This window comes from Sapajus apella, unplaced genomic scaffold (genome assembly GCF_009761245.1).
Source record: "Sapajus apella isolate SASKATOON/1434 unplaced genomic scaffold, GSC_monkey_1.0 scaffold12, whole genome shotgun sequence".
In the NCBI taxonomy this organism is placed as follows: Eukaryota; Metazoa; Chordata; class Mammalia; order Primates; family Cebidae; genus Sapajus; species Sapajus apella.
Window position 1 is genome coordinate 17,156,287 of NW_022436952.1, and position 25,720 is coordinate 17,182,006.

At 44.4% G+C, this 25,720-nt stretch overlaps 1 pseudogene; it reads left to right on the top strand.

The window, feature by feature from the left end:
• The first annotated feature begins 1,661 nt into the window (after positions 1 to 1,661).
• LOC116553067 lies at positions 1,662 to 2,192 on the top strand (annotated as a pseudogene).
• Positions 2,193 to 25,720: the final 23,528 nt, after the last annotated feature.

Consider the following 25,720-nt stretch of genomic DNA (forward strand, 5'->3'; position numbering starts at 1 on the left):
TTATCAGGCGCATGAATTCCCTAATAGTTGGCTCTTGTTGCCCAGGCTGGAGTGCAATGGCTCAATCTCGGCTCATCGCAACCTCTGCCTCCCGGGTTCAAGCGATTCTCCTGCCTCAGCCTCCGGAGCAGCTGGGATTACAGGCATAAGCCACCACGCCCAACTAATTTTTTGTATTTTTAGTAGAGACGGGGTTTCACCATTTTGGCCAGGCTCGAACTCCTGACCTCAGGTGAGCCACCTGCCTCGACCTCCCAAAGTGGGCCGCCGCGCATCAGAAGCGGGACCCGATGTCGCGACACCTGGTGGTGACTGTGAAGCACAATTTCCCTTCCCACGTCTTATAACACGCGCACCCCTGGTTGGTCCTGGTGCTCGCGCCTGTAATCCTAGTACTTTGGGAGGTCGAGGCGGGTGTCACTGCGTCAGGAGTTCAAGACCAGCCTGGCCAAAATGGTGGTCTCCACAAAACCCCCGTCTCCACAAAAAATACCAAGAAAATTAGCCAGACGTGGTGGTGGGCACCTATAATCCCAGCTGCTCGGGAGGCTGAGGCAGAGAAGTGCTTGAACCCGAGAGTCAGAGGTTGCACTGAGCCGAGATCATGCCACCGCACTCCAACCTGGGAGAAGTGAGACTCTGTCTGAAAAAAAAAAAAAAAAAAATATGTGCGCCCCTCACACACTGGCCAATTGTTTTTGTTTTTTTGAGACAAGGTCTGGCTCTGTTCTCCAGGCTGGAGTGCAGTGGCACGACCACCGCTCACTGCAGCCTCGACCTCCCATGCCCAAGTGATCCTCCCACCTTGGCCTGCCAAGTAGCTGGCACCACCTGGCTTGTTTTTGTTTTTGAGGGGGAGTCTGTCTCCGTCACCCAGACTGGAGTGCAGTGGGGCACTCTCACTGCAACCTTTGCCTCCTGGGTTCAAGCGATTGTCCTGTCTCAGCTTCCTGAGTGGCTGGGATTACAGGCATGCGCCACCAGGCTAATTTTTATATTTTTTAGTAGAGACGGGTTTTCACCATGTTGGTCACGCTGGTCTCGAACTCCTGACCTTGTCATCCGCCTGCCTCACAAGGGGGATCCCAAAGTGCGGGGATTACAAGCATGAGCCACCTTGCCCAGCCTAATTTTTGTTTTTTTTTTTTTTTTTTTTTTTTTTTTTTTTTTTTAGATCAGGATCTTGCCGTGTTACCCAGGCTGGTATTGAACCCCTGGGCTCAAGAGATCTGCCTGCCTCAGCCTCCCAAAGTGCTAAGATTACAGGCATGAACCACTGCACCCGATGGACTAGCTGCTTTTTATTTGTGTTCATGGTTATTGCAGGGTTATGGAGCTTTAAATCTTGCTTCTGTAGTTAGTGTGCTCTTAGTTGCATTGTCTTAATCCTCATCATGGCCCCAAGGACATTCTGTAAATCTGGAGTTCAGAGTGGGACACTCGGCGGGGACTGGGCACCTGTTGCAGAAGCTGCTCACCACCAGGCCCAGAGAGGTAAGGCTGGAGCCAAAGGTGACAGTGGCCGAGCTTCGCCCTGGCTCCAGCAATACCTGCAAATCTCCCTGCTGTTTCTCCAAACTGATAGAAAAAAAAAAATGTAGATTAGGGAGCTGAAACCCGCTTCAAGAAATGGGAATTCACCTATAAGAAAGTAGCTGAGCTTTTCACGTTTCGCGAGGGCCGTATCGCGGGTCTCTCCTTGCCGCAGTGCGCCAGAGCAGAGTACGAGTCTGAGGCTGAGGGAGTCATGGCAGGACAGGCGTTTAGAAAGTTTCTCCCACTCTTTGACCGAGTATTGGTTGAAAGGAGTGCTGCTGAAACTGTAACCAAAGGAGGCATTATGCTTCCAGAAAAATCTCAAGGAAAAGTATTGCAAGCAACAGTAGTGGCTGTTGGATCGGGTTCTAAAGGAAAGGGTGGAGAGATTCAACCAGTTAGCGTGAAAGTTGGAGATAAAGTTCTTCTTCCAGAATACGGAGGCACCAAAGTAGTTCTAGATGACAAGGATTGTTTCCTATTTAGAGATGGTGACATTCTTGGAAAGTACATAGACTGAAATAAGTCACTATTGAAATGGCATCAATGTGAAGCTGCCCATTCCACTGAAGTTCTGAAATCTTTCATCATGTAAATAATTTCCATATCTCTCTTTTATAAAAAACTAATGATAACTGATGAAAAAAAAAAAAAAAGTAAGTAGCTGAGGGGGAGTGTCCCTACCTTCTTGTATCTCCTCCCCACAACAACTTGCTTTTGTTGTACCGTCTTTCAATAAAAAGAAGCTGTTTGCTCTAAAAAAAAAAAAAAAGAAGAAGAAGAAGAAATTTGCTGTTACTGCTCCCATTGACGTGTTTGTTGTGCCAGGGTGGGGTTTACCAGCTAGGACCAAGCGACTGGTTTCCCTACACCCTGGGTGTGGCCACTCGTCCTGCAAGGAGATAACCCATGGAAGGTGAGTAAGGCAGACGTGTTTGGATCCTGGTGCCTGGCAGAGTCACCCAGGTGGGGTTGAAGTAAATAAGAAATTGGCTGTTTTTCATGTGATACCAACCTTCATATGTAAGAAGTAGTCTTGAAGTGTGTGTATTAATACAATTAAGTAAACATCACTTAGAAAGGTCACTAATTGCTGAATTTCAGCATATCTGAGCATAACATTAAGAAACTGTTGACAGATGAGCTGGTATATGAGTTCAGTTAAATTAACTAAAACCGGGATCTACTGTCTACTGACGTGGATAGAAAGAAACAGTTACAATAAGTTGGAAGTGATTTTGAAGGACTTGGGAGGTAGTTTATAAAACGTTTATTTTATTATACAAAGTATGGATTTTCCTTTTTGTTAGCCTAACAGTGATTCTGCATTTGTGTTACCAGCCAGCAGCTCCTCCTGAATCATACATGTTGATCACAGATTGAGCTAGAAGGCGGATCTCATGACTGGTGTAATGACTTCACTGGGAAATTCTAGCAGTTGCCAGAACTATATGTTAGTCATACAGGCTCCTGGTTCAGTGTTTTCCCAAAGTAGGTCATTTGTAACCTAAGATCAGGAATTTGGCAATCTGCCACAATACTTGGCACTGTGCTCAATAAATGTTTGTTCAGTGACTAAAATGCAATCTTTTCTTGTTCAACTGGAGAAAAGAAACTTTGTGACAGCCTTAAAACAAAAAGCAAAAAGACAGTGCAGTACTGTATTTCATCTCCATAGGCAAATGCGATTTGCCTTGGCAGTTCCTTCACAAGAAACAAAGGAGGATTGATTCTGAGATTATTTTTCTGTTTTTTTTTTGAGACAGAGTCTCACTCTTGTTGCCTAGGCTGGAGTGCAATGGCACGATCTTGGTTCACTGCAACCTCCGCCTCCTGGGTTCAAGCAATTCTCCTGCCTCAGCCTCCCAAGTAGCTGGGATTAGAGGCATGTACCATGCCTGGCTAATTTTGTATTTTTAGTAGAGACGGGGTTTCTCCATGCTGATCTTGAACTCCTGACCTCAGGTGATCTGCCTGCCTCAGCCTCCCGAAGTGTTGGGATTACAAGCGTGAGCCACCGCGCCCGGCTGATTCTGAGATTCTAAGTGATTTTACTTGGCTAGATGTCATTTAATAAAAATCTGTGAGAAAGCTATAGTTCCAGTTAAAAGTTCGCAGTTGTTTTCTTGACATTGTTAGGTGATGTTTAAAATGCGGACTTAAGTCTCTGGATTGTCAGTTCCTTTACTTTATATTTCACATTTGGCTATTTATCTCAATACAATTATGTAATGAACTCCTAATTTATTTATTACAAGCAAGTTAGAAACTTTGATATTGAATGCTCAAATGCACACAGAGCAAAATTTTGTACTGTCTTCATGTTAGGTCTCAAAAGTACAGAAATCTGTCCATTAAAAAATAGCTACTTCGGCCGGATGTGGTGGTTCACGCCTGTAATCCCAGCACTTTGGGAGGTTGAGGAGGGTGGATCACGAGGTCAGGAGTTTAAGACCAGCCTGTCCAAGATGGTGAAACCCCATCTCTACTAAAAATACGAAAACTTAGCCAAGTGTGGTGGAGGGTACCTGTAATCCCAGCTACCCTGGAGGCTGAGGCAGAGAATTGCTTGAACCCAGGAGGCAGAGGTTGCAGTGAGCTGAGATCTCGCCACTGCACTCCAGCCAGGACAACAGAGTGAGACTCTGTCTCAAAGAAAAAAAAAAAAAGCTACTTTAGGTAGGTTGCAGTCGCTCACGCTTGTAATTTCAGTACTTTGGGAGGCTGAGGCAGGTGTAACATTTGAGCCCAGGAATTTAAGATCAGCCTGGCCAACATGGCAAAACCCCAGATCTACTAAAAATACAAAAATTAGCCGGGCCTGGTGACATGCATCTGTAATCCTAACTACTTGGGAGGCTGAGGCATAAGAATCCCTTGAACCCAGGAGGTGGAGGTTGCAGTAAGCAGAGATTGCACCACTGAACTCCAACCTGGACAACAGAGCGAGACTATATCTCAAATACAAACAAAAAATAGCTACTTTCTTTATCTATTTTGGAGTATCTGTTGCCCAGACTGGAGTGCTGTGGTGCAGTCATGGCTTACTTCAGGCTCCAACTCCTGGGCTCAAGCGATTCCCCTGTGTCAGCCTCCCAAGTAGGTGGGATTACACACATAAACTGCTGTGCCTGGCTAAAATATTTTTATCATGAAATATTACATAAATACATAAAAGTTGGAGATAATATAGCAAATACCATATGATCTCCAATTTGCTTAAGCATTTAAAAACCTTTATTTTTGGCCGGGCACGGTGGCTTACGCCTGTAATCCTAGCACTTTGGGAGGCCGAGGTGGGTGGATCACCTGAGGTCAGGAGTTCAAGACCAGCCTGGCCATCACGGTGAAACCCCATCTTTAAAAAAAAAAAAAAAAACAACTTTATTTTTGTCCAGGTGCCATGGGTTACGCCTGTAATCCCAGCATTTTGGGAGGCCGAGGCCGGTGGATCACCTGAGGTCAGGGGTTTGAAACCAGCCTGGCCAACATGGTAAAACCCTGTCTTTACTAAAAATACAAAATTAGCCAGGTGTGGTGGCGCATGCCTGTAATTCCAGCTACTTGGGAGGCTGAGGCAGGAGAATTGCTTGAACCTGAGAGGCGGAGGTTGCAGTGAGTTGAGATCACGCCACTTCACTCCAGCCTGGGTAACAAGATTGAAACTCTGTCTCAAAAAATAAATAAATACTAACAAATAAAAACCTTTATTTTTAAATTTTAAATTTTGATTAAATAATACACAACCTGACATTTACTGTCATAACCAATTTTGACTGTACAGTTTGCTAGTGTTAACTATATTCATATTATTGTGCAACAGATTTTTTTTTTTTGAGACAAAGTCTTGCTCTGTCCCCCAGGCTTGAGTGCAGTGACGCAATCTTGGCTCGCTGCAACCTCTGCCTCCCAGGTTCAAGCAATTCTCCTGCCTCAGCCTCCCGAGTAGCTGAAATTACAGCCATGTGCCACCATGCCGGGCTAATTTTTGTATTTTTAGTACAGACAAGGTTTCACCATGTTGGTCAGGCTGGTCTGGAATTCTTATCCTCAGGCAATCCACCCACTTCAGCCTCCCAAAGTGCTGGGATTACAGGCATGAGCCACCATGCCCAGTTGCAGTTGCACCATTTTACATTTCTACCAACAGTGAAAGTGTTCTTGTATCTATATCTTCATATATATGAGTGTGAGAACATCTCTGGGAAATATACCTAGGAACAGAATTGTGAGATATATCTTCCATTTACTAAACTTTGCCAAATACTGTGGTTCCCCAGAGTCATTGTACTAACTTAACAGTCTCACCAGCATGTGGGGGAGTTCCCACAGTTCTGTGTCTTCAGCAGCACTTAGTATTGTAAGACCTTTTAAAATTTTTATTTTAGAGACAAGTCTCCCTGTGATGCCCAGGCTGGCCTCAAAGTCCTGGGCTCAGGCAATTCTCCTGACTCAACCTCCCAGGTAACTGGGATTATAGGCACACATTGCAGTGCTAACTAATACTGTCAGGCTTTTTACTTTTTGCCCATCTGATGGGAGATTTATCTTTTAGAAAATAAGATTTATAGGCCGGGCGTGGTGGCTCAAGCCTGTAATCCCAGCACTGTGGGAGGCCGAGGCAGGTGGATCACGAGGTCAAGAGATCGAGACCATCCTGGTCAACATGGTGAAACCCCGTCTCTACTAATAAAAAATACAAAAAGTTAGCTGGGCATGGTGGCGCGTGCCTGTAATCCCAGCGACTCAGGAGGCTGGGGCAGGAGAATTGCCTGAACCTGGGAGGCGGAGGTTGCAGTGAGCTGAGATCGCGCCATTGCACTCCAGCCCGGGTAATAAGAGCGAAACTCCGTCCCAAAAAAAAAAAAAAAGAAAAAAGAGAGAGAAAGAAAAGAAGGGAGGGAGAGAGGAGAGAGAAAAAGAAAGAGAAAGAGAGAGAGAAAGAGAAGAGAGAGAGAAAGAAGGAAAAAAGAAAAGAAGGGAGGGAGGGAGAAGAGAGAGAAAGAGAAAGAAGAAAAAAGAAAAGAAAAAAAAGAGAAAAGAAAAAACAGCAAGCAAGCCCAGTGCAGTAGTGCGTGCCTGTAGTCCCAGCTACTCAGGAGGCTGAGGTGGGAGGATCGCTTGAGCCTAGGAGTTCTGGACTGTAGTGCTCTATGCCTATAGGGTGTCTGCACTAAGTTTGGCATCAATATGGTGACCTCCTGGGAGCGGGGGACTACCAGCTCTCCTAAAGAGGGGTGAACCGGCCCAGGTTGGAAATGGAGCAGGTCAAAACCCCCGTGCTGATGAGTAGTGGGATCGCACCTGTGAATAGCCACTGCACTCCAGCATGGGCAACGGAGCAAGACCCCGTCTCAAAAAAAGAAAGAAGAAAGAAACAAAGAAAGAAAGAGGAAGGAAGGAAGGAGAGAGGGAGGAAGGAAGGGAGGGAGGGAAGGAAGGAAAAGAAAAGAAAGAGAAGGGAAGAGAAGAAAGAAAGATTGATTTATTACCAGTGATCACAGAAATTGACTTTAAAAAAAGAAGGCCACCATGCTCGTTGACACCTGTAATCCCAGCACATTGGGAGACTGAGGCAGAGGATCACTTGAGCTCCAGAATTTGAGAACAGCCTGGGATTGTCTCTACAAAAATATTAAAAATTAGGCAGGCATGGTCACACACACTTGTAGTCTCAGCTATGCAGGAGGCTGAGGAGTGAGGGTTGTTTCAGTCCAGGAGATTGAGGCTGTAGTGAGCCATGAGCATGCCATTGCACTCCAGCCTGGGCAAAAGAGTAAGACCCCGTCTTTAAATTAAAAAAAAAAAATGTTGGGGGGAGCTAGGTGTGGTGGCTCATGCCTGTAATCCCAGCACTTTGGGAGGCTGAGGTGGGCAAATCACCTGAGGTCAGGAGTTCAAGACCAGTCTGGCCAACATAGTGAAACCCCATCTCTACTAAAAATACAAAAAGTAGCCGGGCATGATGGTAGGCACCTGTAATCTCACCTACTTAAGATACTGAGGCAGAAGAATTGCTTGAGCCCAGGAGTCGAAGGTTGCAATGAGCCAAGATGGCACTACTGCACTTCAGCCTGGACTACAAAGCAAGACACCGTCTGGAAAAAAAAAAAAAAAAAAAAAGATTTATAAAAATCCCCTTCAGTTTACTTATGTATATATGAGTTTTATTTGTTTTCAGATAAGATTTGACAATAGGGAGGCAGACACTATTGGGGCAGGTCTGACAGTTTGGTAAGTCTGGACATCAGAGGTCTGTTGGTATGAGTCTCTAAGGAGTCTCTTGGGAAGAAGTATCAGAGCAATGAAATATGACGTACCTGTTAATGCCAAAGTGTGAGAGTAGAAATAAATGTTTTTAGTTCCTATAAACAAATTATCTTTTAAAATTTTGGTAATTTGTTTTTAATTTTAAAATTTGGCAATTATGTCAAGTTTATCAACAAACGCTTTTAGGAATCTAAAGCAGTGTTGCAAGGAAAGGATCCTAAAATTTGAAATCAGACACAACTGTATCAAATTCCCAACTTGCTTTTTTTTTTTTTGAAATGGAGTTTCGCTCTTGTTACCCAGGCTGGAGTGCAACGGCGCGATCTCGGCTCACCGCAACCTCCGCCTCAGCCTCCTGAGTAGCTGGGATTACAGGCACACGCCACATGCCCAGCTAATTTTTTGTATTTTTAGTAGAGACGGGGTTTCACCATGTTGACCAGGATGGTCTCGATCTCTTGACCTCGTGATCCACCCGCCTCGGCCTCCCAAAGTGCTGGGATTACAGGCTTGAGCCACCGCGCCCAGCCTCCCAACTTGCTTTTATACTAGCCTGTGACTCTGTGTTTTTTGTTATTTGTTTGTTGTTTATGGACATGTCTTGCTGTCAGCCAGGCTGGACTACAGCAGCTATTCGTAGTCCTAACCATAGCTCACTGAGGCCTTGAACTCCTGACCTCAAGCAATCCTCCCACCTCAGCCTCCGGAGTAGCTGGGACTTCATGTGCACACCTGTATACCTGTACAGGTGATTTACTCTTTTTTTTTTTTTTTTTTTTGAGACAAAGTTTCAATCTGGCCTGATTTACTCATTTTTAACCTTTGGTTTCCCTATCTATAAAGAAAAAATGTGGACTAGATGTAATCCTACCTTGTGAAATTAAGGTGAGTTTTTTTTTTTTTTTTTTTTTTGAGAAAGAGTTTTGCTCTTTTTACCCAGGCTGGGGTGGTATGGCGTGATCTCGGCTCACCGCAACCTCCGTCTCCTGGGTTCAGGCAATTCTCCTGCCTCAGCCTCCTGAGTAGCTGGGATTACAGGCACGCACCACCATGCCCAGCTAATTTTTTGTATTTTTAGTAGAGACGGGGTTTCACCATGTTGACCAGGATGGTCTCGATCTCTTGACCTTGTGATCCACCCGCCTCGGCCTCCCAAAGTGCTGGGATTACAGGCTTGAGCCACCGCGCCCGGCCTAAGGTGAGTCTTAAATCTTTGCCTTTTTGCTTAGTTTCCATTGCTCTTTGCAGAGCTGCCCTTTGGGAGACTGAGATTTTCTTTTTTCCTGTACTTTCCTACTAGGGAATTCTCAAGCCTAGTCAACAAACCAAGAAATTAAGTCTTGCTGTAGCAATTTCCCAAGCTGTGAGAAAGTTATGTTATGGCTGGGTGCAATGGCTCACGCTTGTAATCCCAGCATTTTGGGAGGCTGAGGCGGGTGAATTCCTTGAGCTCTGCAGTTTGGGACCAGTCTGGGCAACATGGTAAAACACCTTCTCTACAAAAATACAAAAAAATTAGCTGGGTGTGGTGGCATGTACCTGTAGTCCTAGCTACTTGGGATGCTGAGGTGGGAGGATCGCTTGAGCCCGGGAGGTAGAGGTTGTAGTCAGCTGAGGTAGCACATTTAAACATAAATTAGGCCGGGCATGGTGGCTCATATCTGTAATCCCAGCACTTTGAGAGACCAAGGTGGGCAGATGACTTGACACCAGGAGTTGAGACCAGTCTGGCCAACATGGTGAAACCTGGTCTCTACTAAAAATACAAAAAATTAGCCAGACATGGTGGCAGGGGCCTGCAATCCCAGCTACTCAGGAGGCTGAGGCAGGAGAATCCCTTGAGCCTGGGAGGTGGAGGTTTCAGTGAGTCAAGATTGCGCCACTGCCCTCGGACCTGGGTGACAGAGTGAGACTTTGTCAAAAAAAAAAAACCCCAGAAACGGGCCGGCCGCAGTGGCTCAAGCCTGTAATCCCAGCACTTTGGGAGGCCGAGGCGGGTGGATCACGAGGTCAAGAGATCGAGACCATCCTGGTCAACATGGTGACACCCTGTCTCTACTAAAAATACAAAAAATTAGCTGGGCATGGTGGCGTGTGCCTGTAATCCCAGCTACTCAAGAGGCTGAGGCAGGAGAATTGCCTGAACCCAGGAGGTGGAGGTTGCGGTGAGCCGAGATCGCGCCATTGCACTCCAGCCTGGGTAACAAGAGTGAAACTCCGTCTCAAAAAAAAAAACAACCCAGAAACATAGATTAGATTTATGGCCGGCTGTGTTGCATTTAAACATAGATTACATTTATGGGACCTAATATGTATATATATTACAATCTCTGATACATAGAGAAATTTGTTTATCTCACATTTAAAATGCAATGAATATACATATTAAATCAGTCTTTATATTATGTTCTTATTGATGCATATATACTGCAACGCATTTACAACCGTTATCGTAAATTCCTCCAGCCAGCTATTCCTGGGTGCTGTATGCTCTTGAAGTTTGAATCCTGGGCCAAGAGAAAGATACTAGGTCATTCATCCATCCAGCAGACATTTGTTGAGTAAACTCTGGGTGTGGAAGACATCTGCATTGCTGACTAAGACAGGATATGGACTCCACCCAAGAGAACCATGATCTTAGTGCCAATAAGGGGGTCATTGTGGGGACTAAGAGTATTCCCCTCAAAGAGTTGTTGGAGAATTCAGTGAGTTAACTCCTGTCAAGAGTTTATTTTTTTAATTATTAATTAATTAATTTTTGAGATAGAGTCTCTTTCTGTCTCACCCAGGCTGGAGTACAGTGGCACAATCTCGGCTTACTACAGCCTCCGCCTTCCAGATTCTTCTGGGAGTAATTCTTATGCCTCAGCCTCCTGAGTAGCTAGGACTACAGGCGTGCAACACCACACCTAGCTGATTTTTGTATTTTTGGTAGAGACAGGGTTTCACCATGTTAGCCAGGCTGTTCTCAAACTCCTAACCTCAGGTCATCTGCCCACCTCAGCCTCCCAAAGTGCTGGGATTACAGGCGTGAGCCACCGGGCCAAGTTTTTGAGGATTAAATGAACCTGTCTCATTTAATGGTATGGTTGCATTAATACAGCTTAAGTGCTTAGAACAGGTCCTGAACATTGAAAGCACTCAATAAATGTTAGCTACGTAAAAAGCTAACTGATTGCTGACTGAGACAGACCAATCAGAGGTACATACAAACTTCTGTGGAGGCACGGAAGAGGAAGGAGTCATTTAGCTACCCGCAATAGGGCAGGAGGGGAACCAGAACATTTCAGAGAATGCATTATTTAGAAACCCGGTCACAAGGCAGGAGGGAATAGGTGAAAGATGAGAAAGCATAGAGTATTGAGGAAATAGTGGGGAGCAATTTACAGCTGGAATTTAGGGTGGCTGCATGTGAGCCTGTCGTTTTCCACGGGAAAAGCAGCCAGGGCTCAACTCTCCAGCAACCTCGTCATCTCCAGCCATCCTGGCCATCTGTAATTCTTAGGAAACACCAGGTTTTTTCCACTTCTGGACCTTTGCAACCAATGTTTCCTTTGCCTAGAACTCTTCTCATGGTCGTTTCTGTTTTATGTTTTAGGCAGAGTAAATGTTGCCACATCAGAAAGGCCTTCCCTGGCATCCACCTCTGCTCCTATGACTCAGTCACAACACTCTGGTTATTTCTTTCTTAACAATTTCCTTTTAGGCCGGGTGCCAGTGACTCACGCCTGTAATCCCAGCACTTTGGGAGGCCGAGGCAGCCAACCCGGCCAACATGGTGAAACCCTGTCCCTACTAAAAATACAAAAAGTATTTTTAGTATGGGAGTGGTGGTGGACCCTGTCTCTAGTAAAAATACAAAAATTAGCTGAGCATGGTGGTGGGCCCCTGTAATTTCAGCTACTTCGGAGGTTGAGGCAGAAGAATCACTTGAACCCAGGAGGCAGAGGTTGAAATGACCCAAGATCGCACCACTGCACTCCAGCCTGAGTGACAGAGCAAGACTCCAACTCAAAAAAAAAAAAAAAAAAAGAAAGAAAAGAAAAAACAATTTTTTATTTGTCCAGTCTGTAACTTTATTGCTTGATTGGTTGCTTTTCTCTTTGTTTTCCCTCAACTAGAATGTAAACTCCATGAGGGTACAGGCTTTCTTTGTCTAGTTTTTCACCGTATCTCCACACATAGCCAGCTGGCATAATGCCTTCTACATAAGCAGCACTTAGTAAACGTTTATTTTTAATTAATCATTTTTTTTTTTGAGACAGGGGTCTCACTCTGTGGAGTGCAGTGGCACAATCACTGCAGCTTCGACCTCCCAGGCTCAAGGGAACCACCCACCTCAGCCTTCCAAGTAGCTGGGACTACAGACACACAGCACCATGCTCAGCTAATTTTTCATACATACATATATATATATTATGGATGGAGTTTTGCCATATTGTCCTTGTCCGGATGGGTCTGGAACTGCTGGACTCAAGTGATCCACCCCCCTTGGCTTCCCAAAGTGTTGGGATTATAGGCATGAGCCACTGTGTCCAACCAGTAAATATTTATTGAATGAATGAGTGACAAATGAAGGGCCCATCTTGCTATATTAAGGACTTAGGACTTTTTCCTGTGTCTTGCATGAGAATGACATTATCAGATTTATATTTTAGAATGATAACTTGGTGACATCATGCAGGTGATTAGAAGAAGGGAGGTTAGATTGCAGCACTTCAGAGATTGTGGCATTGGTCCAAGCAGGATGTGATGAGCATCTATAAGTACACTAAATCTACAAAAGCCAGTATCCCTAAAGAAGGCAGGAGGAAGGAACTGATACAGTCAAATCCAAATAAACCATTGTTTACTTATATTTATGTTTGTTTGTTTGTTTGTTATTATTATTTTGAGATGGAGTCTCACTCAGTAGCCCAGACTGGAGTGCAGTGGTGAGATCTCAGCTCACTGCAACCTCCACCAGTGAGGTCTTTAGCTCCTGACCAGGCTGATCTTGAACTCCTAACTGCAAGTGATCCGCCTGCCTTGGCCCTCCCAGAGTGTTGGGATTACAAATGTGAGCCACCACGCCTGGCCTTGTTTCTTGTTCCAGAAAAGATTCAAGATGAGTGAATTATATATATATAACAAAACAATATAAAGATAAGTGGATGGGGAACATATACAAAGGTATCTCAGGAAGTAAAAGATTTACTTTTATTATTTTTTTCTTTTTTAAATTTTTTCAGACCTAGTCAACATGAAGTAGTTTTTTTTTTTTTTTTTTAAGAGACGGGGTTTCACCATTTTGATCAGTCTGGTCTCGAGCTCTTGACCTCAGGTGAGCCGCCTGCCTCAGCCTCCCAAAGTGCTGGGATTACAGGGATTCACCACCACACCCAGCTAAGTTTTGTATTTTTAGTAGAGACAGGGTTTGGCCATGTTGGTCAGGCTGGTTTTCAACTACTGACCTCAGGTGATCCACTTGCCTCAGCCTCCCAAAGTGGTAGGATTACAGGCCTGAGCCACCATACCCAATCCACATTTCTATATGAAGGCTTAGGCATATTGATTTTAACTATTCCAATTAATATTTTCTTTTAAGGATTACATGTATAGTGTTATAACTAAGAATCTTTACCTAACTCAGGGTGCAATTTTTTTTCCTATATATTTTCTTTCAGAAGTTTTATAAATTTTTCTTGCATTTAGGTCTATGATCTATCTTGAGTTGATTTTTATGTATGATGTGAGGTAAGGTCTAAGTTTATTTTGTTTTTATTATTTATCTGTTTTCAATTATTGCTCCAGTGCTGTTCATTTAAAGCTGTCCTTTTCCCATTTAATTTCCTTGGCACCTTTGGTGAAAATCAGTTGTCCATAAATGGGAAAGTCTATTTCTGGACTCTATTCTGTTACATTTATCTATATGTGCTTCTTTATACCAGCACCACCTTATCTTGATTAGTCTTTTTTTTTTTTTTTTTTTTTTTTTGAGACAAAGTCTTACTCACTGTGTTGCCTAGGCTAGGCTGGAGCACAGTGGCCCAATCTCAGCTGACTGCAACCTCCATCTCCCAGGTTCTAGTGATTCTCCTGCCTCAGCCTCCTGAGTAGCTGGCACTACAGGCGCGCGCCATCGTATCCAGCTAATTTTTGTATTTTTAGTAGAGATGGGATTTCACAGCCTCTTAGTCATTTATGTGATCTTGTTTCTTTTATTCATCCAACAAACTTACTGCCTACTGTGTTCCAGGCATAGGTCAAAGTTCCAAGGATATGATGGCAAATAAGAGTTCCTGGTTCATGGAGTTGCCTTTTTAGTAGGAGAGGCATATAAAACCCGAGTCCATATTTAATGTGTTAGGTGTTGATGAGGGGAGAAAAATAAAGCAAGGGCTAGATAGATAAGTTGCAGCTATTTTATTTTATTGATTGATTGATTGAGACAGAGTCTTGCTCTGTTGCCCAAGCTGGAGTGCAGTGATGTGATCTTAGCTTGCTACATACAGCCTGCACTTCCCGCAATCAAGCAATTCCCATGCCTCAGCCACCTGAGTAGCTGGGATTACACCATCACGCCGGGTGAATTTTTGTATTTTTATTAGAGTCCAGGGTTTCATCAAGTTGGCCAGGTTGATCTCGAACCCCTGGCCTCAAGTGATCCACCCCTCTTGGCTTCCCAGAGTGCTGGGATTACAGACATGAGCCATGTTGCCGGCCAGCTGCAGCTATTTTATTTTAGTTATTTTATTTTATTACGTTAGACAGAGTCTCTCTCTGTCGCCAAAGCTGGTGTGCAGTGGGGCAATCTTGGCTCACTGCAACCTCTACCTCCCAGGTTGAAGCAACTCTCCTCTCTCAGCCTCCCAAGTAGCTGGGATTACAGGCATGTGCCACCATGGCCCGCTAATTTTTTTGAGACAGAGTTTCACTCTTGTCCCCCAGGCTGGAGTGCAATGGAGCCTTCTCGGCTCACTGTAACCTCTGCCTCTTGAGTTCAAGCGATTCTCCTACCTCAGCCTTCTGAGTAGCTGGGATTACAGGAGTTCAACAACATGCCTGGCTAATTTTTTTGTATTTTTAGTAGAGACAGGATTTCACCATTTTGGCCAGACGGGTCTTGAACTCCTGACCTTAGGTGATCCACCCACCTCAGCTTCCCAAAATGCTGAGATTACAGGTGTGAGCCACTGCGCCCAGCCAATTTTTGTAGTTTTAGCAGAGGAGGGGTTTCGCCATGTTGGCCAGGCTGGTCTCAAATGCCTGACCTCAGGTGATCAGCCTGCCTCGGCCTCCCACAGTGCTGGGATTACAAGTATGAACCACCGTGCCTGGCCACGCCTGGCTAATTTTTTGTATTTTCAGTACAGATGGGGTTTCACCATGTTGGCCAGGCTGGTCTGAAACTCCTGACCTCAAGTGATCCTCCCACCTTGGCCTCAGAAAGCGCTGAGATTTCAGGAGTGAGTCCCCGCGCCCAGCCTACAGCTATTTTAGACAGCATAATGGCCTCTCTGAAAAGGTGACTGAGTAAAGACCTGCTTAAAGTGAGGGAACCTGTCATGCAAATATCAGGGTAGAGGAGAAGGGGTTTCCAGCACAGTAGAAGAATGGTGAGTTCAAGGAATGTCAGAGGACTGTGTGGCTGGAGCACAGAGGAAGAGAGAAAAATGAAAGATGAGTTAGGGGTGGATGGAAGTGGAGGTTTTGTGCAAATTGATTTCTAGGCAGTAATAAAGAGTTTGGATTTTATCCCAATTGTGATGAGAAGCCTCCTTGTCTTTCTTGTTTACCATTGCTTCTCCAGGACTATGAACAGTACCTGTCACATAGATACCAGAGTTTTTTGTAAATTGATTTATAGATTTAGTGCTTTTCTAATATTGCAGCATGATATTATGGGGAACTTGAAAAACGAATCTTAAATTTATCTGAAAGTGCAAAGGACCAAGAACAGTCCAGTCACTCCTGAAGAATCACTGTACAGTGAAAGGAAAATTAACCTTGGGGCCCCAAAATCACTAAGCTAAGGGGAAAAGTCAATCTGGGAACTGCTTAGGGCAAACCTGCCTCCCATTCTATTCAAAATCATCCCTCCACTCACTGAGATAAATGCATATCCGATTGCCTCCTTTGGAAAGGCTAGTCAGAAACTCAAAAGAATGCAACCATTTGTCTCTTAACTTACTTATGATCTGGAAGTCCCGCTTGGAGTTGCTGGGCTTTTGCTTAGAGTTGCCCCGCCTTTCTGGACTGAACCAATGTTCATCTTGCATATGCTGATTGATGTCTCATGCCCCCATAAAATGTATAAAACCAACCTGTGCTCTGACCACCTTGGGCACATGTCAGGATCTCCTGAGGCTGTCACAGGCTTACATCCTTAAGTTTGGCAAAATAAACTTCCTAAATTGACTGAGACCTGTCTCAGATTTTGGGGTTCACAATATCAAGCCTTTGTAACATTATATAAGTTACAATAGTTAAGACAATGTGCTTGACTCAGGACTAATGGAACAGAATAGAGAATTCAGAGAATGAGCCATGGGTATATAAAAACCTAATACAAAAAGAATAGGGGCCAGGTGTGGTGGCTCATGCCTGTAATCCCAGCACTTAGGGAGGCCAAGGCAAGCAGATCACCTAAGGTTAGGAGTTTGAAACCAGCCTGGCCATCATGGTGAAATCCTCTCTCTACTAAAAATAAAAAATTAGCTGGGTATGTTGGCCTGTGCCTGTAGTCCCAGCTACTTGGGAGGCTGAGGCTCAAGAGTCAGCTGAACCCAGAAGGTGAAGGTTGTGGTGAGCCAAAATTACGCCACTGCACTCCAGCCTCCGCCACAAAAAAAAAAAAAAAAAAAAAAAAAAGAATGGGGAGGCCATGCATGCTGGCTTAAGCCTGTAATCCCAGCACTTTGGGAGGCTGAGACAGGAGGATCCCTTGAGCCTAGGAGTTTGAAGATGCAATGAGCCATAATCATGCCACTGCACTACAGCCTGGATGACAGAGTAAGACCCTATACTAAATTCTGGATGGACTCAGAACTTGAATGTGAAAGTGTAACCCTAAATACTGCTTAGAAGGAAATAAAAACAAATATCTTTATGCCCAAAGAAAAGAGATTTGGTAAATCCTTGGTAAAATAACCAGATTGAAATTAGGGATTTCTGTTTATCAACATACTCATTAAAGATAATGAAAATACTGGCTATATACTTGGGGAAGCTGAGGCAGGAGGACTGTTTGGGCCTAGGGGTTTGAGGCCAGCTTGGGCAACATAGTGGGACCCTGTGTCTACAAAAAATTTAAAAATTAGGCCGAGCACGCTGGCTCACGCCTGTAATCCCAGCACTTTGGGAGGCTAAGGTGGGCAGATCACCTGAGGTCAGGAGTTCGAGACCAGCCTGGCCAACATGGTGAAACCCTGTCTCTACTAAAATTACAGAAAATGGCTGGGTGTGGTGGCATATGCCTGTAATCCCAGCTACTCAGGAGGCTGAGGCAGGAGTACCTCTTGAACCCAGGTTGTAGAGGTTGCAGTGAGCCAAGATTGTGTCATTGCTCTCTAGCCTAGGCAACAAGAGCAAAACTCCCATCTCAAAAAAAAAAAAAAATTAGGCAAGAATGGTGGTGCACACCTGTAGTCCCAGCTATTCCAGAGGCAGAGGTGGGAGGATCATTTGAGCTGGGAAGTTGAGGCTATAGTGAGCTCTGATTGGACCATTGCACTTCAGCATGAGTGACACAGCAAAAACCTTTCTAGAAAGAAAACAAAACTGATGACTGGCTGTAAACTTAGTGAAGATACTTATAACACATAGAATTAACCGGGATCAGAAGTGAGAATGGATTTGTTCAATTTTATGAACATTAATGGATTTGTCCAATTCCATGAACATGCTGCAATGATGGAAGCGTTCTATATTTGTACTGTCCAATAGCCACTAGTCACATGTAGCTATTGAACATTTTAAGAAAGATTGAGGAACCGAATTTTACACTGTATTTATTTATTTATTTATTTGTTTGTTTGTTTGTTTGTTTTTGAGACTGAGTCTCACTCTGTTGCCCAGGCTGGAGTGCAGTGGCATGATATCAGCTCACTGCAACCTCTGCCTCCCAGATTCAAGCAATTCTACTGCCTCAGCCTCCCGAGTATCTGGGATTGCAGGTACACACCACCATGCCCAGCTAATTTTTTGTATTTTTAGTAGAGACAGGGTTTCATCATGTTGACCAGGGTGATCTTGAACTACTTACCTCAGGTGATCCACCTGTCTCATCCTCCCAAAGTGCAGGGATTACAGATGTGAACCACTGCACCCAGCCTAAATAGCCACACATGGCTACCATATTGCACAGTGCAAATCTAGAATATATAAAGAACATAAAGAGGAAATAAATATGGAAGAAACATAAAAAGTTGATCAAGCAGACTACTAATCAGGAATATATAAATTAGAACTATGACAAGGCAGGGTGCAGTGGCTCACGCCTGTAATCCCAGCACTTTGGGAGGCCAAGGTGGCCTAATCACCTGAGGTCAGGAGTTCAAGACCAGCCTGGCCAACATATAGTGAAACTCCATCTCTACTGAAAAATACAAAAATTAGCTGAGTGTGGTGGTGCACTCCTGTAGTCTCAGCTACTTGGGAAACTGAGGCAGGAGAATTGCTTGAAAACAGCAGTGAGCTAAGATTGTGCCACTGCACTCCAGCCTGGGCAACAGAGCAAGAGTCCATCTAAAAAAAATAAAAAAAAAAAAAGAAAGAAAAAGAAGCAAACAACACAAAAGTTACCATTTTAATTCTTTTTAAGTGTACAGTTCAGTGGCATTAAGTATATTCACATATTTGGGCACCCATCCATCACCAGCATACCTCTCCAGAATTCTTTTCTTCTTCCATAACACTATACCCACTAAAAAACTCCCAGCTGGGCACAGTGGCTCATGCCTGTAATCTCAGCACTTTGGGAGGCCAAGGCGGGTGGATCACCTGAGATCAGAAGTCCGAGACCAGCCTGGCCAACGTGGCAAAACCCCGTCTCTATTAAAAACACAAAAAAGGCCGGGCGCGGTGGCTCAAGCCTGTAATCCCAGCACTTTGGGAGGCCGAGGCGGGTGGATCACGAGGTCAAGAGATCGAGACCATCCTGGTCAACATGGTGAAACCCCGTCTCTACTAAAAATACAAAAAAAATTGGCTGGGCATGGTGGCACGTGCCTGTAATCCCAGCTACCCAGGAGGCTGAGGCAGGAGAATTGCCTGAACCCAGGAGACGGATGTTGCGGTGAGCCGAGATCATGCCATTGCACTCCAGCCTGGGTAACAAGAGCGAAACTCTGTCTCAAAAAAAAAAAAAACAAAAAAAACAAAAAAAACAAAAAAAAATTAGCTAGGTGTGGTGGCATGTGCCCATATCCCAGTTACTCAGGAGGCTAAGGCATGAGAATCACTCGAACCCAGTAGGCAGAGGTTGCAGTGAGTCAAGATTGCGTCACTGAACTCCAGCCTGGGCGACAGAGCAAGACTCTGTCTCAAAAAAAAAAAAAGAACCACAAAAAACTTCCCTACTTCGCCTACCCCCAGCCCCTAGTAACCACCATTCTACTTTTTGTCCACCAATCTGACTACTCTAGGTACAAAAATGATCACTTTTGATTTTCATGAATGGGCTTTGATATTGGGAATCTGCTGCCATATTGTACATCCACAATGTGCAAATGATGAGGCATTCTTTTCTTTATTCATTTTGCTTGTGCTTTAAAGTCCAAGAATAATTCTTTTTTTGTGTGGTAAAATATATACTGTATAACATAAAATTTAAACTATAAGTGTGCAATTCAGTGGCATTAAATATATTTACAACGTGCACCTATCAACACTATTCCCAGAACTTTTTCATCACCCCAAACAGAAACCTATTAACAATAACTCCCCACTCCCTCAGGCCCTGGCAATCCCTATTCTACTTTCAGTCTTTATGAATTTGAATTCAGGAATAATTTATTTATTTACTTAAGATGATGTTTCCCTCTTGTTGTCCAGGCTGGAGTGCAATGGCGCAATCTTGGCTCACTGCAAGGTCCACCTCCCGGGTTCGAACAATTTTCCTGCCTCAGCCTCCTGAGTAGCTGGGATTACAGGTGCCCGCCACAACACCTGGCTAATTAAATTCAGGAATAATTTAATGTCATTTCTAATAGGGAAATTTGCTCATGTTAGACTGGATACAGAATGGATTTCTCATTGTCTACATACGACATTTTAGTTCAGAAAACAGTATATATTAAATAAAAGTTATAAGCCAGGAGTGGTGGCTTCTGGCACTTTGGGAGGCTGAGGTGGGAGGATGCATTGAGCCCAGGAGTTCAAGGCTGCAGTGAGCTATGATTGTGCCACTGCACTCCAGCCTGGGCAACAGAGTTAGACCCTGTTTCAGAAAAAAATAAAAATAAAAATAGATGTTATGATTTAGCAAGTCTTATCAAAACCTACCCAAACTCACATATGCTACTAAGAGGGTAAAATAGAGATGATGAAAATATTTTCCAAAGGACCCAAAAAAGCATATAAGCTCCTGTGATAAGTGTTTTGAGTTTATTCTGCTTCACTGGTTATATTTTCTTTTTCATTTATAATATATAAATGTAATTTGTTTTATTTTTTCTTCTTTATCAGGCCACCTAGACAGGAGAAATAAAAATATATACACCTATACATGCATCCTGGCAAAAGTCTTAAATTCCATGGAAAAACAGAGACATGTATAAGTTTTTACATGGCAGGAAGAGGCTGTTTTATAAAAGGAAAGCAAAAGTAGCATTAGAATTTTTATTTCCAGGCAGCACGGTGGCTCACGCCTGTAATCTCAACACTTTGGGAGGCTGAGGTGGGCAGATTGCTTCAGCCCAGGAGTTCGAGACCAGCCTGGCCAACATGGTGAAACCCCATCTCTACAAAAATTAGCCGGGCATGATGACACATGCCTGTGGTCCTAGCTACTTGAGAGGCTGAGGCGCGAGAATCGCTTGAACCAAGCAAGCAAAGGTTGCAGCAAGCAGAGATCATGCCACTGCAAGAGCGAGACTCTGCCTGGAAGACAAAAAAGAGGCTCAAATCCATAACCCCAGCACTTTGAGAGGCTGAGGCAAGAGAATCACTCTAGCCCAGGAGTTTGAGACCAGCCTAAGCAAAATAGCAAGATCCCTGTCTCTACAAAAATAAACAAATAAAATGAAAAAATAGCTGAGCATGATAGTCCCAGGGGTGGCTGAGGTGGGAAAATCCCTTAAGCCAAGGAATTCAAAGCTGCTGTGAGCCATGATGAAGCTGCTGAACAACAGCCTGGGTGACAAAGTGAGACCATGTCGCAAAAAAAAAAAAAAAAAAAAAAAATTCTACCCCCAGACAAAATGTCATTCATCTTTTGGGGCAAAGGAAGACAATTTAAGCACTTAAGTACACAGTATCGCCCATGCAGCCCACCTGAGGAAAATACTTAAAAGTTTTCTAGGTCAGGTGCGGTGGCTCACGCCTGTAATTCCAGCACTTTGGGAGGCTGAGGGCAGCAGATCACCTGAGGTCAGGAGTTCGAGACCAGCCTGGCCAACACGGCGAAACCCCATCTCTACTAAAAATACAAAAGGCCTGGGCATAGGGAGTGGTTATCTTTTCTTTTTTTTCTTCTTGCTTTTTGAAAGGGAGTCCCACTCTGTTGCCCAGGCTGGAGAGCAATGGCGCAATCTCGGCTCTCTGCAGCCTCCGACTGCTGGGTTTAAACAATTCTCTTGCCTCAGCTTCCTGAGTAGCTGGGATTACAGGTGACTGCCACAATGCCTGCCTAATTTTTTGGCATTTTTAGTAGAGATGGGATTTTAGTAGCCAGGCATGGTGGTGGGCTCCTGTAATCCCAGCTCCTCAGGAGGCTGAAGCAGGAGAATTGCTTGAGCCCAGGAGGCAGAGGTTGCAGTGAGCTGAGATCGTGCCATTGCACTCCAGCCTGCGAGACAAGAGTGAAACTCCATCTCAAAAAAAAAAAAAAAAAGTTCTCTAATCAATTGTTAATCATATTTAAAAAGAGACCTCAGGCCTAGTGCAGTGGCTCACACCTGTAATCCCAGAATTTTGGAAGGCTGAGGCAGGTGGAACACTTGAGGTCAGGAGTTCAAGATGATCCTGGCCAACATGGTGACGAAACTCCGTCTCTTCTAAAAATACAAAAACTAACTGGTGTAGTGGTTAACGCCTCTAGTCCCAGCTACTTGAGATGCTGAGGCAGGAGAATTGCTTGAACCTGGGAGGCAGAGGTTGCAGTGAGCCAAGATCATGCTACTGCACTCCAGCCTGGGTAACAGAGCGAGACACCATCTCAAAAAAATAAATAAAATAAAATAAAAAGAGACCTCAATATTGGGTAGATGGTGAGCACAATGCTTGTTGTGAACGATTGATCTTGTAATAAATATAGTTATATCTAAATGGATAGTTTATTCATTCAACAAATATTTTGAGTGCTGGGCTCAGTTCTCAGCTCTGTGGACACAAAAGAACAATGAAAGTCTTTAGCAATTCTTGGAGCTGCCCTTACAGTTGTGATACCACATAAGAAATACGTAGTGTAAATGTTCACAAAGGAGCCTTCAGAAGAAAGTATACTTCAGAGAGGCTGGGCATAGGGTTAGTGGGCAAGTGAGGAACTGAAAATAATTTCCAAAATTTTCCTCTAGGTGAAGGGTTGGGGAGTGAGTGGATAAAATATTTTGGGAAACATATTTGTTGATCAATTTTGCAACATTACTAGAGGAACGCAGGTTTTATCATAACTACTAGATATGAGAAGGGAAACCATGACCATTATAGAGACAAATGATAGAATTTTCAAATCAACAAGAAGGCAAAAAGGGAACGAAGAAAACTTTTCCAAGCCAATTATATAAATAAAAAGAATATGGCTGGGCACGGTGGCTCATGCCTGTAATCCCAGCACTTTGGGAGGCCAAGGCAGTAGATCACCTGAAGTCAGGAGTTTGAGACCAGCCTGGCCAACATGGCAAAACACTGTCTCTACTAAAAATACAGATGGAGTTTCACTCTTGTTGCCTAGGCTGGAGTGCAATGGCGCTATCTCGGCTCACCGCAACCTCCGCCTCCGAGGTTCAAGCGATTCTCCTGCCTCAGGCTCCCGAGTAGCTGAGGTTACAGGTATGCACCATCATGCCCGGCTAATTTTGTGTTTTTAGTAGAAACGGGGTTTCTCCATGTTGGTCAGACTGGTCTCAAATTCCCGACCTCAGGTGATCTGCCTGCCTCAGCCTACCAAAGTTCTGGGATTACAGGTGTGAGCCACCGTGCCTGCCCACGTTCTTCATTTTTAAATTGAGCTAAGTCTTACATACACTGAAGTGTTTTTATGTGTTTTAAACGCCTCTGTAACTACCCCCCAGATCAAGATACTGTAGAGAACATATCCATCTTTTTTTTTCTTTGAGATGGAGTCTTGCTCTGTCGCCCAAACTGGAATGCAATGGTGCAACCTCCAGCCCACTGCAACTGCCGCCTCCTGGGTTCAAGTAATTCTCATGCCTCAGCCTCCCCAGTAGCTGGGATTACAGGTGCCTGCCAGCACACCCGGCTATTTTTTGTATTTTTAGTAGAGATGGGGCTTTGCCATGTTGGCCAGGCTAGTTTCAAACTCCTGAACTCAGGTGATACGCCCACCTCCGCCTCCCAAAGTGCTGGGATTACATGCATGAGCCACTACGCCTGGCCATATCAAGCATTTTAGAAGAGTCCTTTGTTCTCTTTCCCAGTCAGTTCTCAAAGATAACCACTCCCTGGCTGAGTTCGATTGCTGATACCTGTAATCCCAGCATTTAGGGAGGCCAAGTCGGGTGGATCACCTGAGGTCAGGAGTTTGAGACCAACCTGTCCAACATGGAGAGACCCCATCTCTATTAAAAATACAAAAATAGACCGGGCGTGGTGGCTCACGCCTGTAATCCAAGCACTTTGGAGGCCAAGGTGGGCGGATCACCTTAGGTCAGGAGTTCAAGACCAGCCTGACCAACATGGTGAAACCCCGTCTTTAAAAAAAAAAAAATATATATATATATATAAACCAGGTGTTGTGGCAGTCATCTGTAATCCCAGCTACTCAGGAGGCTGAGGCAAGAGAACTGCTTAAACCCAGTAGTTAGAGGTTGCAGTGAGCCGAGATTATGCCATTGCACTCCAGCCTGGGTGAGAGAGTGGGACTCCCTCTCAAAAAAAAAAAGATAACCACTCCCTACACCCAAGACTTTTTTGTTTTCTTTTGTTTTGTTGAGACAGGGTCTCACCCTGCCACCCAGGGTAGAGTATGGTGGTGCTATTGTGGCTCACTGCAGCTTCCACCTCTTGGGCTCAAGCAATCCTCCTTCCCACCTCAGCCTCCTGAGTAGCTGAGACTACAGGTACGTGCCATGACATCCACCTAATTTGTGTGTTTTTCATAGAGATGGGGCCTGACTATGTTGCCCAGGCTGGTCTCGAACTCCTGGGCTCAAGTGATCTGCTTGCCTTGACCTCCCCAAGTACTGATTACAGGCATGAGCCACTACATCCAGCTGCCACTTCTCTTATATCATCACCATGAAATAGTTTTAGTTGATTTAGAATTTAAGTGTATTTACACAACATATACTCTTGTGTATGACTTATTTTATTCAATATGTCTGTGAGATTAATCCATATTGTTGTACATATCTGTGGTTCACTCATTTTGATTATGGTGTAGTATTCCGTTATGTGATTATGCCTCTTTTTTTTTTTTTAAGAAAAAAAAAAAAAAGTCCCACTCTGTCGACCAGGCTGGGGTGCAGTAGCACAATCTCGGCTCACTGAAACCTCCGCCTCCTGGGTTCAAGCGATTCTCTTGCCTCAGCCTCCGGAGAAGCTGGGATTATAGGTGTCCACCACCACGCCCGGCTAATTTTGTATCTTTAATAGAGACGGAGTTTCAACAGGTCGGCCAGGCTGGTCTCGATCTCTTGACCTCAAGTGACCTGCCTGCCTCGGCCTCCCAAAGTGCTGGGATTACAGGTGTAAAGCACCACGCCCGGCCCTTTACTTAACCACCACTTTAGATAACCACCACTTTTAATAAAGTAAAGCACCACTTTATTTAATCTATGGTTGAAGAACATTTAGTGTTTCCAGTCTTGGCTACTCGAATAGGCTGCTATGATATTGTTGCAACCCCCTAACCCTGCTGGAATGCTGGTGGTTTGTGTGGTGTGTGTTGGTGGGCACCTGTGGTCCTAGTTACTCAAGAGGCTAAGGTGGGAGAATTGGTTGAGACAGGGAGGTGGAGGTTGCAGTGCATGGGATCATGTTACTGCAGTCCAGCCTGGGCGACAGGGGGAGACCTTGTCTCAAAAACAAAAACAAGATGTACATTAAAGATATTTGCACGTCGCTGTGTGTAAACCTTAACTCCAACAGCAACAACAAAAATAGCAAGGTAGGGTGCGGTGACTCACACCTGTAATCCCAACACTTGAGGAGGACTAGGCGAGAGGATCGCTTGAGGCCAGGAGTTAAGAGACCAGCCTGGGCAACATAGGGAGATTCGGTCTCTACAAGACAACAGCAACCATTAGCCAGTGTGGTGGGACCCTCCGCCTGTTTTCCCAGCCACTCCTGAGCCCCAGGTGGGAGGACTGCTTGAGGCCAGGAGTTCATGGCTGCAATGGGCTGAGATCACGACACTGAACTCCAGTCTGCCAGATCCTGTCTGAAGAAAAAAAAAAAAAAGACAAAATAGTTAAACTATGCCTTTAATTCAATAAACTATAAACTATAAACTAACAATACCATGAAGAAAATCAGAATAAAGAAGAAAGATAAGCTGTGCGTGGTGGCTCATGCCTGTAATCCCAGCGGT